Source organism: Sceloporus undulatus, chromosome 4 (genome assembly GCF_019175285.1).
Source record: "Sceloporus undulatus isolate JIND9_A2432 ecotype Alabama chromosome 4, SceUnd_v1.1, whole genome shotgun sequence".
Taxonomy (NCBI): domain Eukaryota; kingdom Metazoa; phylum Chordata; class Lepidosauria; order Squamata; family Phrynosomatidae; genus Sceloporus; species Sceloporus undulatus.
In genome coordinates this window covers 70,333,499-70,346,970 of record NC_056525.1, presented here as the reverse complement: position 1 = coordinate 70,346,970, position 13,472 = coordinate 70,333,499, and the positions used below count along the sequence as shown (strand labels likewise).

At 40.0% G+C, this 13,472-nt stretch overlaps 1 protein-coding gene across 2 annotated transcripts in view; it reads right to left on the bottom strand.

Moving 5' to 3' along the window:
* The window catches only part of AHCYL1 (adenosylhomocysteinase like 1), a 71,183-nt gene that overhangs the window by 31,203 nt on the left and 26,508 nt on the right, over window positions 1-13,472 (bottom strand). Inside the window, exon 1 of one of the 2 annotated variants that reach the window (XM_042465520.1) lies at window positions 6,338-6,837. The exons of the other annotated variant lie outside the window; for it this stretch is intronic. The gene's annotated coding sequence lies outside the window, so the exon portion shown is untranslated. Of the gene's footprint in view, window positions 1-6,337; window positions 6,838-13,472 lie in introns of those variants that run through there. 2 annotated transcript variants of the gene reach the window in all.

Sequence of the window (13,472 nt, the reverse complement as noted above, 5' to 3'; positions counted from 1 at the left end):
TGTAGTTTTCAAAGGCACAAAGGACTGCCTGTGATCTTGCAAATGCTGTGCCTGCTTGGGAGTGGGAAATGTAGTTTTCAAAGGCACAAAGGACTACCTGTGATCTTGCAAATGCTGTGCCTGCTTGGGAGTGGGAAATGTAGTTTTCAAAGGCACAAAGGACTGCCTGTGATCTTGCAAATGCTGTGCCTGCTTGGGAGTGGGAAATGTTCTTGTAGAATGGGGGGGGGGTATTTGGCCAGAAAGAGAAGTACATTTCAGCCTTCTGTCTATGAATAATCCCAAAATGTCCTCCATTTTGAGCATGCCTAAGAAACATGCATTTATATTAACATTTTAAAAAAATTATCAATTTTTTCATGTGTCCTCCATTTTTAAAAACGTGTCCTACATTTGAAAATGTGGCCCTACATTTGTCCCAGTTTGGAGGTCCTGCCTTATGGCAACCCTACGTGTGTCTGGGTTAAGATGGTCACCAGCTTCTCCCATTTTTTCCACAGGTCCTTAAGTTTCTTTGGTTCAGCACCCCTGTTCTGTAATAAAGTAGTGGCCATCTACTTTCACTCATAATACTACTGACCAGCCTCACTTTTGTCCCAGTTCCTTTTGTTGTCTTTTGTTGTTGTGTGCCTTCAAGTCATTTCTGACTTATGTCAATCCTAAGGCCTATCCTCCTATCATGGAGTTTCCTTGGCAGGATTTCTTCAGAGAGAGTTTGCCTGAGGCTGAGAGAGTGTGATTTGCCTAAAGTCACCCAGTGGGTTTCCATGGCTGAATGGGGATTTGAACTCTGGGGCCCAGTCATAGTCCAATGTTCAAACCACTACACTATGTTGGCTCTTTTTTGTCTCTGCAATATGCAATAACAAATTATTAACTGTAAAAACAAAAAACCAGGCAAGAAATGTTTAAATTCAAGGTGATCACCCCTACATGGCAAACCCCAATGACAAACACAAGCCATTACATCAGTCTAGGTAACATATCCGTCTATCATGGTCTACTGAGCCAAAATCACAATGCCCTTAACATGCATCTTCTCAGTTTTGCAAATTCCTGGTTAGCTGAGGAGTCCTATTTCCACAAGAAAATCCCACTTATCTACAGAAAACATTAGCTTAATACAAACTGGCTTGTGTTCCCATTTTACTTACCAGTATTTGACTAGAATACTAAGAGGAACAAAACAAGTTGCACTTGGATCTGGCTATTAAGCTCTAAAAGGACAATTTGGATCTAGGAAACTGCTTGTAATGAAATCAACTGCAGAATGTACCACCATAATCCCTGCATCAGCTTTAAAGGAGCTCATCTGAACTCTGCAGCTTAGTAAAATCTGCCCTGTCTAAAAATATTATCAAACATTGGAAGCAGATTACTAATGAAGTAAATTATTCCAGCATTAAATCAATTTTAAACTCAATTTACAACCTAAAAGGTTTCTGACCAGAGAAAGGAACAGCATCCTACAAAAAAATACAGGGCCCAATTGCAACCTCAGAAGTTGACCTCCCCACAATATCTTCCTCGTTCATGTACTGGAATAACTAGCTGACATTAAAGGAAAATCCTCTCTCAAATCTCTCAGACACCAATATTGACTGCTGCAGAGAGTCTCCAGCACTCACTGCTGTGGAATTTAGCCCTCTGTGCGCTTGTTTTCAGAACAGATTGGACAGTTTGCCAAATTCAGGTCCAGCTAATTTAACTTCACCAAGGAAAGCAGAAAACTGTTCCTTTTTTCACTAAGGACTCCATGCTTCCAAAGCCAAAAGCAATCTTTATAGTGTCATCTTTTGATTGGAACTCAATCAAATCAATCAAATTTCACTGCTGGAAACTGCTTTCCTAACCGGGTGGAGTGCAATATTGAGCAGAAAAGAAAATATTTTTAATTCCAGTACTTCAGTACAATGCAAGGGACAGAATTTAATTCCTGCCTAGAGCTTTAATTCACGAAGCTGAAACAACAGTCAGTATCACTCTTACAGGTGTAAGAATTATATAAAGGTAGATGACGGCGACGATGGATAATAAATAAATAAATAATCCATACTCTGAAGATGCCAGCCACAGATGCTGGCGAAACGTCAGGAATAAACTCTTCTAGAACATGGCCACATAGTCCAAAAAACCCACAAAAAACTAATAACCCATACTGTTTATATGATCTGATGCCTACTACAATGACTGCTGTAAAACATGCTTCTTTTGTGAAACCTAAGAAACACAAGCTGTTATATGCCACTGTTAATGTCTGGCAGACTACTGATTCTCAAGTCTCAAATGAAAAACTTCTGGTTTTTGGTGGTTTGGGGAGGGAGGATCGCTGACAGTTGGTAAGCAAAGGGATCTTGTAGCAACTCTGAGACAAAGGCCCAAATCAGACGGGCAAAAAGTGCTGGCTTCGGGCCACATTGGGGCATGGTGTTTATACGATGTACAGCTAACCAATGGAAAAAACCTGCTCTTGCCAGCAGTCCATATGAGACCACGGCAGTGGCCAGCCTTGGGAACATGGTATCCGGTCACTGAGGTCTCAGAGTGATCGGGGCAGCAGTGACCTCTGGCTGTTCCTTTTGCCCCATCTACATGACCCTAACTGAAAGAAAGAAGCTGCTAGCATGAGCATGAGACTGTAGCCTACTTCCTCAGATGTATGAGGTCAACTGGTAAAATACCACTTCTTGAGGCCTCCAGACGTGGCAAATACTGACACTGACAACCGCCTCCAAAAGACGTGGGAGAGGAACAAAGAAAACACCTGACAACAGGCAGAAATAAAAACAGAAGCAGGAACTATGCAAATAGATAATTAAAAACTATGCAGAAATATCAATTTACTTCCAGTTTAATTTTCAACAATTTTTGGCTGATATTTGGGGTAGCGAGGCTTCCAGCATATGCTGAAAGCCATGCTGGAAAAAAAACCTTGCACGCCGCAGAAGAAGTAATGGGGCGTGTGCCCGCCACACGACGGGCACAAGCCCTATTACTTCCAATGGGGCTCGAGCTCACATGTTTTTTTCTTTTATACGGGGGGGGGGGGGCAAGAAGAAGGGCCCACTGTACATGCAAGTCACAGGGTACAAACTACACCACTGGCATTTTACAATATGAACGTTTTGTTCTACAAGCCATATGCCAAATATGTCTGTGTGTATGCACTTTCAATTCATCTGTCAACTCATGGCAACCCCATGAATTCCATAGTTTTTTTTTTAAGGTAAGGTGGGTTTGCTAGTTCCTTCTAAAATATAGCCTACAGTACCTGGCATTCATTGGTGGTCTCCCAATCCAAGAACAAACCTGAGCTAATCCTGCTTAGCTTCCAAGATCAGATGGGATTGGGTGCCTTTAGGTTATTTAGGCCTATATATGTACTTAAATTTACAGTCCTATTCACTCCAGAGAGATATCTTAACATATACATCCTAGCTTAGAGCTGAGCAGTTCAAGACAAAAACAGAAGAAATAAGATGAAACCAAAAGAGTGCTGAAAACTGTGTGTGTGTAAATTCAGCAAAGACTAAGACTGCATATATCTTTACATGTACTGTACAAATAAAAAATAATTGGCACAAAATTTCCAAAAAAAAATCTTTTTAAAGCAATTTTATAGACTGAACAACTGTGAAAATGGCCTAGAAATACTTATGCTGTATGTGATGTCTGTTCAAAAGTCAAGAGGACAAAGCAAAGCTCCTGTTGCACAGTGATCTCCTAGGTCAATTCCCACCCCACCCACTTACAGATCCTTATGAACCACCACCCTCAGATGCTAACATCCAAATATTCAATGCACTTAAATCTCATGCAGAACTGGTATCAAAATATTTTCAAATTTTGAAGTTTAAATCTTGAAAACAAAACTGTAAACTGACTGCACATTCCATGAGCATTCTCAGTTAATGCTCACAATCTAAAAGGCAAAAAATAAAACTAAACATTATAATTCCCAATGCAGTGTTTGCACTTCAAAACAGAACATGAAATATTCTGACTAGCCAACACCTCAAGTAGTCTGTGTTCCAAAGATCTGCTCCTGAGGCTAGTTAGACAAATTCATTAAATTATTCACTTTCTCTTCCTAGAGAAAGGAGAAATGAACCCTTTATTGTAGGTCTAAATGCTAAGAACTGAGCACCATATTTGCTTCAGTAACTTTAATTAAAGAGTATTGTGCAAACATTGGCCTGTTACAGACAGGCCAAAATAAAGCTGCTTCGAGTCACTTTGGAGGTATCTTATTTCATGAGCATGCATCATAGATTCCAAAACGCCCACCAAAGGCACACTCCAGTCCTAAGGACTGCAGTGCAGCTTTGGTGCGGTTTTTGGACTCTTAGGTGGATGCATCACTGCAATACCATACCTCCAAAGTGACTCGAAGCTTTTGGCCTGTCTGTAACAGGCCATTATACTTATTATAGTACAGCCTTGAATTGTTTTGGGGTGGAAGGGGAAGGGGGGCCAATCTTCAGTAACTTAAGAAAGAGATGGCTAGTCTATGCAGTGGCAAAGTTACGATGTACCATATTTGGCCCCAGGTGTAGCTTGACTAAATTTGTTTCCCAAAAACTAAACTACAGCCCTCCTTGGATATGGGAAGCAAATATATACAGGGCAAGAGATTGAGTTTTCTACCTTGTGTGCTAATTTTCTACACTTGAGGACACAATGAAACATTTAATCACATGAACAAGACAAGCTTTCAGATCTGGCGCAATGCCAGGAGAACTGTGTGATATGATACTTTGGAACATTTAGATGACCCCCCATTCACCCCAACAGAAGAAGAGATTATATTCTTTCTTTAAGATGTGGAAAGAATCTGCATCCAAACAAACATGCCAAAGGCTGAGTGCCCCCCTCCCTAGAAAAGGGGAGCAGCAGCCACAGTTGCAATAAGGTAATGTATTATTAACATGTTAGATCAAGCCAGTAAGCTTCCGTTAAGACTAGAACCAGGGAAACACAACACCAACCATGATGATTTTACACAAGCTTTTTTAAGACAGACACTTTTTTGTTCCAGAAAGCTGTAGTTGCAGTTCTGAATTTTACGGCAGCAATCCACATTTTTGTTATGCAGTATATTTAAGCCAGTTTAGATACATTACCCTAAGTAAAATTATGACTAAGGTCACCAAGTGAAAGCATGCTGCCTTAAAGTGAATTCTTCATTATTTAATTCACTTGCCTAAGAGTAATGAATTACATTTGAACAAGCCAATAATTAATTACCAGCCCCAGCTCATACAGATGACAGGGAAGGCATAGTTCTATTCACATGCGTGCACGCACACACGCGCACGCAAGCACACACACACATATATATTTTCTTCCTCCATACCAAAAAAGCCAAACAATGAAAATTTGTTACTCTGATAAAGATGAGTGAGTTACCCAGAGGCCTGCATATATTTATTTCCCTCATTCTACTTATCTCCAGGAGAAATGAACCACCAAACTGGAACATCTACATTTCTAAATGTTCCGGACCTTGGTAAATCTCTCCTTCTGGGAAAAGCATTATCTCCTGATTAGGTCAATTACTACTACCCATATTGAGAGGAATGTGCAAGTCCAAGAACTCCTGATCTCTCCCTGGAGGTATTCCTGAAGCCGAGAGTGAGGGAAACATAAAACAGTCACAATTTTTTTTGAAAGAATAAGCTAAAGAAGAAGAAAAAAAACTGTAGGTTGCAAATTGTTATTGTGGCTCAGCACAGGAGTGATCTGCTACATATCTGAGATTATTCAACTCATTTATGTATATTAAGTAGCTTTGCATAGAACAAATGGAACACACCTGAACTTTGCATGTAACTTCTTTGTGACTTATTTGTTCATTACATACAGACTTGGCCTCCGCCGCCGTTGCTGCCACCCGGCTTGCCCCGCAGCGGCGGCGGCGGAGGCCAAGCAGGCGCGCCGAGACTTTAAAGGTAAGTAAGGGGAAGGAAAGGGAGGGAGGCAGGGAGGGAAGGGAGGGGGGAAGCGAGGGAGGAGAGGGAGAAGGAAGTTGTCCCCAATGGCGGCACGCGTGCACGTGCACCGCCACTGGGGACAATTTCCCGATTTGCCATCCGCGGATGCTCAAATCCGCGGATGGCAAACTCCCGTATAAGAAGGGCTGGCTGTATCTGCTCATCAGCTCCCACAATGTGTTTGTGCTCAATTCAAAAGCAACCGTGGTCTTGTGCTGCTCACTAAGATCCTTATATAAACAGCCAATATGGTAATAGGAACAATCCTGCCAAGATTCAGGAAAAGATCCTAGGGAAAACTTTGGGTGTAAAAGAGCAATGAAAAGCTCAAATCTCCAACTCACACTTGAGACCACCGGGGATTCAGATCTCCAATGATGAATCCATTTGGGTTCCAATTTTTGTGGTTGTTATGTGTTCTTAGTATTAAATATCCCATCCATGCACCCAAACTTTAATGGAATCCTTCTCCTATTTAAAGAGTCTCTTATATGGCCAGCCAAACCGGTAGTGGGAACCATTCTGCCAAAACTCAAAAACAGAAAAAGTTAGGGAAGAAACAGGGTATGGAAAGACATAAAAAAACTCAAACTAACCAATTCACATTTTCATTTAGACCCACCGGGGATTCAGAATTCAAACGATTAATCCATTTTAGTTCCAGTATTTGTAATTGTTTTATGTTTTTAATATTGGAAATCCCATCTATGCACCAAAATTTGAATGAATCAAAAGTATCATGTTCCTCTAAAAAATGTTTTACCAACGGAGCTTCTATTTTATGGTTTTTGATACAACTTCTGTGTTCAATAATTCGTGTTCCTATCTCCCTGCTGGTCATCCCCACATAAAGTAGTTTACAAAGGCATTCAATTATGTATATAACATTTTTACTTGCACATGTAAAAAAAAATTTGTATTTCATAACTTTTGCCATCAGCAGTGTTCACAAAACATTTCAAATTGCTGCTATGTCTACATACTGAACAATGTCCACAGATGTGATGTCCCTTGACAGTCAAATGCTTTTGTATACCCAGAAAAGCAAAGTCTGCCCATACTAATATGTTCTTGATATTTTGCGTACGTTTATAGGCAAACATCGGTTTGTTTTTATATCCTGGAATATTTTCCAGCAGGTGCCAATGTTTCATAATGCTTTCTTTGACCCTCTGTGAATGTGTATTGAAAGTAAGTGGTATAACCACCCTATCGGGTATCCTCTTGGGTCTGGACTCAAACAGAAGTTTCTTTCGATCTAATCTACGAACTTTGTCCTGTGCCTCTTTCCAGAGTGATTTTTATATATTTCAATATATCTTCTGTAGGGTCTTTCATACATTCTACTGTTCTTCAGGATCCTATCTCAGTATTGGTACTGATAAAGGCCCAAGAAATAACCAAAACTCCCTTTTTTCATGATCAGCAAGCATCAGGCAAAACAACCAGCCTTAGGCATGCGTGCCACGGCTTATCATACAGCATTGCCCTAAAATATTCAGCAGGAAAAACACTGCCTGTCTTTGCCCAGAGCTCAGGCTAAGATTCCTGACTGACTTCTAATAGTAGCGCTTTCCACTAATTTGCTATTTTGCTTCTACAGAAATTATGCACAACAGCATGTCCTGGTATGACCTGTTCTTCTCATTCATAACTTCATATTCATTCTGACACGAGGCTTCATCAGAAAAGAGCTGGCCATTTCCCCCCAAACAGAAGTTAGTAACAGAACACAAATAAATGTTAGGTTAAGCTAAATTTATATACAGTGGGACGTCCTTGTCCAAGGATTCTTTATTCACAGATTCAAGCATCCATGGCTTGATAATATTAAAAATACATAAATTCCTAAAAAGAAGTCTTGATTTTGCCATTTTATATAAGGGACAACATTTTACTATGCCTCTGTATTTAATAGAGTTTGAGCATCCATGGATAACTGTATACACAAATGTTTGCAATTAACCGGCCAGCTCTTCCCAATAAAAGCAAATACAGTATTGAAATAAAATTTCAGAAATCTCAGTCTAAAGCTACACGCATATAATCTTTAGCTAGGACAAGAATTCTGAATGACTACTGCCACCATTAATCATAAATTACTCAATGAAAATAAACCCCAGAGCAATGTCTCCCAGAATGCTAGACTTGATGTCTTGTAAACGCCTACAAAATTTTTAATCGGAAAGACTTTTGAATGGCAACTGTTTCAGTTCATTTATTTTGGGAAGCATGTTGCTATATTGAATAAAATATCCACAGGAGGAAGGAAAGCTTTGGTTCCTTATTTTGGGAGAAAGGTGGAATATAACTGCAATCAATCAATCAATTTGCATCAGCTCTGCTTCGGTCAACTATACAAGAGCAATTAAGTTCCACAGTCAGGCTAGAGCTGCAGAGTATTATTCTCTGGGTCAAACTGGAAATGACTGGCATGGTACCTTGAAGCTATCTCCCACGATATTCAGGCATGTGCTTATGAGCAACAATTTTAGGCTGCATACTGAAACTTCCTGTGAGGCTTTGTTGCAACCTTCCCTTTGCTTTGATGTTAGCACAATCCTTTACCCAGCAAGGGTAGTGATAATAGCACAAATATAAAAAGAAGAGGATTCAGAGAAAGAATCTGACTCCAGGATGACAAGCTTTTAACATGCCTCTCTCCCATTTCCTATGAAAGAAACAGCCCTAATAAAGTTTAAAAGAAAAATGTTCTTAAATGAGGTATACAGGGATAAGACTATCAAAAGACTATTAAATAAAAAAGTTGTACAGGACAGTCTTTAGATTCAGGGTTCCAGCCAGCTATATTACATTATATAATTTTAAACAGATTTAATCAGGGTGATAGTTTCAAACTGTTGGAGGCCAGGAGAGTAGGACTGAGTCTTGATGGTTTAAAAGGCTTGAGCAACTCTGTCTCTTAGGGTCCATACAGACAGGCCAAAATAAAGCTGCTTCAGGTCATTTTGGAGGTATGCTGTTTAAATGGCACACATATCTTAAGAGGCCAGAAGCTGTGCCAAAGCTGCACACCAGTCCTTAGGATTGGAGTGTGGCTTTGGACCGGCTTTCGGCCTCTTAGGACACATGCATCATTTAAACAGCATACCTCCAAAGTGACCCAAACCAGCTTTATTTTGGCCTGTCTGTTCGGGCCCCCCGATTGTCAATCTGCTGTGTGAACCTGCTTCAGTTTTCCTCTCTCGTTATGGAATACAGTCCTAAATCAGGTAATATGCATCTTCAGGAAGACTGCTAGATTAGCCAGTAATCTCAAGTTATCAAAGACAAATTACAGAGAAGCGATTTCTCTAATAATGTCCTTTCCACCCACGAATAAGGCAAAATTGATTCTTGCTCACCAGGTTAAAGATATTGATATGCAATATTCACTTTCTGCTGCTTACACTACAAATAGGGGTGCACACTATCTTGAAAATCTGGCCATTTGCTATGCTGGATGGTCACTTCCACAGAATTCCTTACAAAAATCGTGTTTGTATTAAGTGGGTATGAATTAGTAGACTCTCTATCCCATGTATTTTGATTTGTATTTTTTTAGAGATGAGAAGTATCAATTAATTTTGTTGTTGTGTGCCTTCAAATTGTTTCCAACATATGGCTACCCAATCATGGGGTTTTCTTGGCAGGATTTGTTCAGAGGTTTGGTACTGCCTTCCCTTGAGGCTGAGAGCATGTGACTTGCCCAAAGTCACCCAGTAGGTTTGACGGCCAAGCGGGATGCACCACCTTAGCTGATACTGATAAACATGTATGTAACACCCAGGGGTTGTCTCCCTTTTTTAATTATACTAAGTTTATTATGTTTTTAAAATCGTAAAGAGCTGCTGAATTGTTATTATCTGTTCGTTTTATTATGTGTTTTTTATTATGGATATCTTGTGTTTCAGTGGTCTGTGACTGCGTACTAATGACTGGATTAGAATAAGGAAGTTACTGAGACAACACTTTGGGGAGTGGTAAGAATTCCCGAATTCTAAAAAGAGAGGTGGAAGCTGGAGAAATGGGGGGGAAATAAATCACCAGGAACAGATGATATTCCAAATGAATTGCTTCAATCCACACTGATTTCATCAACTCCAGTGCTAATCAACATATGCCAACAGATATGGCAAACAAAATTATGGCCAACAGATTGGAAATGATCAACATACATCCCATGCACACACAAAAAAGGAGACACAGCAGCAACTATAGGGCTGTAGCAATAATCTCTCATGCAAGCAAATATATGCTCAAAATTCTGCAACCTAGACTCCAATCATACATGGGGAGAGAAATCCCAGAGGTTCAAGTGGGGTTCAGGAAAGGATAAGGTATTAGGGACCACACTGCAAATATATGGTGGCTAATGGAATGCACCAAAGAATTCCAAATGAAAATCACCATGTGGTTTGTAGACCACCATGTGGTTTGTAAAGCCTTTGACTGCATAGATCATGGGAGTGCCAAGACACCTGATAGTCCTGATGAGAAACCTGTACTTAGGACAAGCAGATACTGTCAGAACAGAATATGGAGAAACAGAATGGTTCCCAACTGGCAAAGAGGTCAGGCAAGGCTGCATCCGTTCACTCTTATCTGTTCAACTTGTATACAGAACGTGTTATACAAAAAGCAGGATTGGACAGGGAAAAAGGAGGAGTGAAAATAGAAGGAAAGAATATCAACAATCTAAGGTATGCGGATGACACAATACTACTAGCAGAAATTATCATAGCCCTAGAGCAACTACTAAGGAAGACCAAGGGAGAAAGTGCAAAGGCAGCCTTGTTGTTGAACATAAAGAAAACAAAAATAATGACCACAGAAAATTTACAAATGTTAAACTAGACAATGAGGAAACAGAAATAGTAAAAGAGTTCTCATACCTGGGATCAAACATTGACCAGAGAAGGGACTGCAATCAAGAAATCATAAGATGACTAAAAATGAGGAGGGCAGCTATGAAAGAACTAGAAAAGATCCTAAAATTTAAAGATATACAACTGAGCATGAAAGTTAGAATCATACAAGCAACTGTATTCCCTATTACCATGTATGTAGGCGAGAGCTGGGCAGCTAAGAAAGCGGATAAGAAGAAAATCAATCCATTCGAGATGTGGTGCTGGAGAAGAATGCTGAAGATACCACAGACAGCCAATGCCAATCTAATGGGTGCTAGAACACATCAAGTAAGAAATCTCTGGAAGCCAAAATGACTAAACTGAGGATGTCATACTTTGGCCATATCATGGGATGGCATGATTCATTGGAAAAAAAACAATAATGCTAGGAAAGCTGGAGGGAAGCAGAAAGAGAGGAAGACCGCATGATAGATGGGTGGGCTCTATAAAAGTGGTCATGGGTATGAATTTGCAGGAACTGAGCAGAGCAGTGGAGGAAAGGGAGTCTTATGAGATGTCACATCTACAGGGTCACCATGGGTCAAGATCGATTCGAAGGTTGTTAACAACCAACAGAATTCTGAGACTTTTAGTATGAACCTCTCCCATGAGTCCCTCACACAATGGCACAGCTACTAGTCTGCACTACTAAGCTAGACACCTGAATAGCCATCCCAAAATAATTTCTGGGAATCTCCAGCCTTCCCAGTTCTAAGTGTATCCAGCACAAGGCTCCATTGCCATAGGACATAGGCAGCTGGCCTTGCTCAAATCACTACCAAGTCTAACAGCTCCAACTAAATCAGCAGATCACTACAAAAGTCACATGCCCAAATAAACTGTATATGTTTTCAATCTTGAACAATTCTGATCACAGGGCAGTTTTTACGCTTTAGGAGGTGAAAAGGAACTTTCTCTCCTCAGTCCACCCCAGGCTCTGCCACTGGACACCAATCAAGACTACCAGCCTGCAGCTGAACCAATTGCATAACATGCAGAAGGATTCACAGCCTGCTCTTTGTCTCACCCCTGTGCAAAGGCACAAACAAGGTCCCTACCAATAAACTGAGACTATGGTCTTGCAACAGTATTAATTGGTTCTACAACTACTATTTGACCAGAAAACATGGTGAAACAAAAAGAACAGAAAGAACACCATGGGCCATGATAGTCTTCAACACTAACACTACATTTTTGAAAACATGGTCAGCAGTGCTGAACAATCTGTAAATACCGCAGAATGCTTATTACTTTATCTCAAAGAATCCAGCAAGAGTCTCAACTAGGACTGACATGTTTTAGCTTTACACAAGTCCACAAGATGATAGACAAATATCTCACCTAAAGGCAGCAGTTTAAACATCTATTAATGATCATCAGTCCAATTAGCTAAGTATTACTAAATGCCAGTGGGTCTTCCAGGATTTCACACTGAGATCCTTCCTACACCTACTAGTAGATACCAGGAATATAATATGATACTTTTGCATGCAAACCATGTGCTCTTTCCTAACTGAAAAGGCACAGTTCTATGATGTATAAGTGCAGTGAACCAAGATTTTTTTTATGTGTCAGAAAGAAACAGGCTTACAACTTTGACTTTCTTACCCATAGTAGTACTCTCAATGACTAAACTCACACCATAGAATCCTCAGTATGCAAAGGGATCTTGTAATACCTTTGAGACTAAATGGTGCAAAAGTAGTAGCATAAGCTTTTTTAGACTTGGTCTACTTCCTCAGACCAGGTCTACAAAAACTTATGCTACATCTTTTTTTGCACTCTCAAAGGTTCTACAAGATCCTTTTGCATATTGATATTCCAGACTAACACAGCTTTATCTTTAAATTACAGAATGCTAACAGCACTAAATAGTTATGATATGGGTGTTTACCTATCAGTTCTGAAATGCATTGAAAATAATGACTATAGGCAATGCTGTTGAGGACCAGCGATGGGATAGAAAGGGAACTGGCATCATCCATAGCAAACAGGACTTTATGTCTTCCTTATGAAGGAATTGTATCCTAAAAATCAGTGTGATGAACTAGAGCACTATGATTATGATTGCTGTTGCCTATGGCTGTAACCATGATTGGTGCATACAGGAGTAATTTATTGGAACCAGTGCAATTCTTGTGATGCTGTATTTTGACTCATGCTCTGAATTCAGTTAGTAGAGAAGCTGCCAGAGGGTAATGTCATTACTGGAGGGCAACTGGTTGCACAGTTGCTATGAAAGTAGTCATTTTTGTTGCTGGATTTACCCTTTCAGTTCTGTTACTGTTAACGCACTAGCTATTTATTACGATAGGATATTGTCAAATGCGGGCCAATAATTATTTTAACCAGAGTTATCTAAGAAATGTTCCCATGTCTAATACGTTAACATCATAGCTTTACAAATGCTGCTGGTCAAAGGTGAATCATTTCTGCAACTCATTAACTTTTTTTAATGCCAAAGGCTACATACAAAAGGGAAGGGTTGCAATTCTCATATCTGGAAAGTTTTTTAACAGCAGGCGTTATGACTTTGGGTGCAAGTTACATAATTCGGGGTTGTATTTCT